At 34.4% G+C, this 3292-nt stretch overlaps 1 long non-coding RNA gene across 2 annotated transcripts; it reads right to left on the reverse strand.

Moving 5' to 3' along the window:
- Positions 1–3081, reverse strand: LOC129419139 (uncharacterized). 2 transcript variants are annotated; one of them, XR_012357939.1, is made up of 4 exons: positions 2885–3081; positions 2387–2481; positions 2003–2090; positions 1–821 (listed from the first exon to the last, which is right to left on the reverse strand). It is a non-coding gene; the product is annotated as an uncharacterized lncRNA (long non-coding RNA). The 2 variants fall into 2 exon arrangements; XR_012357938.1 differs by lacking the exon at positions 1–821 and having other exon boundaries at positions 1683–2090; positions 2885–3055.
- Between the last annotated feature and the right edge of the window lie 211 nt (positions 3082–3292).

A 3292-nucleotide genomic window follows, 5' to 3' on the forward strand; every position in this document is an offset into this window, starting at 1 on the left:
TGTAATTTAACACATTTGGTTTATTTTCTGGGCTAATCTGCTTGGTATGTTTTACCAATAAAGTGTAAACAGAATTTTATCTATTAATTCAACTTACATATCTTAATGCATTAAGAATAAAGGCCTGGTTTCACAGACACGGCTTAGCTAAAGCTAGACTATGCCTTAGTTAAAATAAGATGTTTAAGCATCTTTAATAAACATGCCTTAGAAAAAATGTGTTACTGGTCTCTATCATAAGACAAATCACTGGCACTGGCTTATTTTAAAATCTCACATTGAAAGTTCTTTTCAATTGAGACAGCTCAAACATCTAGGACTATAGTCAAGGACTATGGGCTTAAGCCTTGTCTGTGAAACTAGGGATAAGCATAAATCTCATTAAGTAACGAAGTGATGTTAATACAGCAATCATATAGCTCTAAGATAACACATGCCTTGTATTAAGTCATGCTCAGTTAAACCGACAATTATGATTATAGAGGAAGTTTACAGATTTCCAACCCACTTTGTATTGTTACAATGTCTGTAATATATGTAATCTGTCATCTGGCAGAGTATTGTCAAGAACTAATTGGGAATTTAAGTTAAAGCATTAACATTGTGCATTCAAATACCCCAATTTATTGTAAAAATATAACATGGGTTGAAAATCTGCAAACTTATGCTTTGAGGCAGTGAGTGCAATATATATATAATGTTTGGCAGTCTTGTATGTCCATCTAGTTGCCATCATCTGAAGTCTCTGAGAGTGTAGGCGTCATCTGAAGTCTTAGTGAGGCTGGATCCATACTGGAGCTTCTGTGACTTGTATGGGTATCCTGATAGAAACAGGAAAGCAAAAGGATTACCATAGCTGCTGTTCATATTATTTCAAGCAAAAGATGATCATGTGCACTTGTTTAATACTTTTCATAACTTAAGAACAAGGTTATAAAATGTGTTATGTGAATGCTTGGCTAAAAAGGTAGGCCTTTTTCTAGATTTACACTGGAAGAGTTTGGGAGTAAAATGTGAAAAAGCTCTGCCTCCTTTGGTGGACTTTGACTCCTGGGTACTACCAAGAATTTTGTGACCTTATTAAGCAATTATCTGGTTCAAATCACAATCTGATTTTTTCTGGATTCCTTAGTAACTTTGTCCTCATTATTTGGGGAACCAAGACAGTCTCTATGGAACAAACTACATATGCAATAGTATCATTAAGTTGGAGGAAAAAGCCATCATAACTATAATTTACAATGCCATTCAAAGGTTTAGGTTCAATTTTTTTACGTCTTTTATTATATGAACATATTGTAAGTTGTAATTAATGCTGCCTTCACGTGCTATCGTAATTATGGTAAATAGCAAAATCCCACTTGGAAAATGCACATGAACACCCCTCATGTGGTATTTTCCACTGGGCAACTCGTAAAATATTTTGATGCCCGAATTGCCGAGATGAGATTACCTTTGACATTTTCAAAATGGCGTAGAGCAGCAGAAACGTCGTGAATGTTTGAATGACAAAAAAAGAAATGGTAAATTCTAGTTCACAAATGGAAAATACACATGAACACAACACGCTGGTAAATAACAGTTCGCAAATGGAAAATATCATCTTTCCCATAGCACGTGAAGTCAGCTTTATTCCTGTGATTAATGTTGAATTTTCATCATCTTTACTCCATTCTTCAGTGTCACATAATCTATCAGAGTTCATTCTTATACGCTGATTTGCTGCTCAAGAAATATTTTCAATTATTATCAAAGTTGATTGTTGTGTTAACAAATTGTTTTGTGTTACCTTAAAATTGCAAGTTGCACTTCTGTTTGTTAGAAGTGAGAGTAAAGATTTTGTTTTGCATCACAGAAATTACACTTAATTGGATATCTTCAAAGAAAACAGATCATCTACTTTGTGATAATTTCACAAAATTTCTGTTTTCACTGTATTTTTGTCAAATAAATAAATCACAGCCTTTTGAACAGTAGAGTTTAAGTTTGAGGTCTTACTTACTAGCCATATGGTTCATACATAGCCCCTTAGAGATGTTTTCTGACAGGTTTGCTTGAACTCTGCTGCATGGCCATCAGCATAGACAAATCTACAAACATAACATGCAACTTGTCACAGAGCAAACAATATTTAGGATGCAGTACAAAAGGAAACAAGCAAGAGTAGAGTTGAAACGTTAAAAAGGATGGTATACAAAAAATAGAATACACAAAAAATAGCTGAATTTTATGTTTTTAGGTTTATTTATTCATTATATATTGCACAGTGTCACTCACGTTTGTCAAAACCTTCTTTAAATAACTGAAATAATTTTTTAAAGGAAATATCAAGATGCAAGATTACGTTGTGAAGTGCATATATGATTGAATGAGCTTTTCAACTCACCTGAGTTTACAACATCTCTCTGTCAGCACTGCAGCTCCATTCGAAAATGCAGAAATCTTGAGCTTATTTTCTATTATGGGGTTATTTTGTCACTTCTGAAATCAGAGAACAACTTTTTATCTATATTGGTTTACGATAAAACATACTTTCAGCTAATTTTGACGTCCTAGAAGTTGCTAACGTAACAGTACATCCATAGACTGTGAGTAAATCGCATATTTTAGGATAAACAAATTAACATACTTCCAATAATGCATTGACACCCTTAACAACGCTTTTAAAACCTCCCAATGACACATTTAGATGTTCTCAATCGCCCAAACTTTCATAAACAAGCGCTAAAACTATAGCGCTAGCACCATGCTAACGGATATGCTAACGGACTTTTCTCGAAGACACAAGCCATTTCAGTGAGGTAAATATTGAACAAAAGCGTATCAAGTAGGTGTCAACCACAGTTGTGTGTATTATTTTTGTAATTTGAGAGACAAAACTTACCTGAAAAAGTGAAGAAAACCATAAGAGACACGGAGCTTGTCGCTTTCTGTTGTTCCTAGTAGCCTCGTATCCATGGTAACTCTTCTTCTTCTTCTTCTTCTTCTTCTTCTTGTGTGATTTGCGGCAGTTTAGACACTACAATGGTGTATTACTGCCCTCCACAGTTCATCTGACGAACTTTGCCTCACAGTTTATATCCTCGAGTAAAGACCGGTGTGGAGTAAAAAATTTATTAAAGCCTTTGTTGTTACATAATCCATCCATGGTAACTCAGGTCACTCCAACGGATTTAAAGGGGCAGTAACGTTCAGCACCCGCAGCATACACACACAGCATTTACATAAATAAACATCTTAGAAAACTACATAAACATTTTTAATCGCATTAAATTATTATTAAATCGTGCAT

This window comes from Misgurnus anguillicaudatus, chromosome 16 (assembly GCF_027580225.2).
Source record: "Misgurnus anguillicaudatus chromosome 16, ASM2758022v2, whole genome shotgun sequence".
Lineage (NCBI taxonomy): Eukaryota > Metazoa > Chordata > Actinopteri > Cypriniformes > Cobitidae > Misgurnus > Misgurnus anguillicaudatus.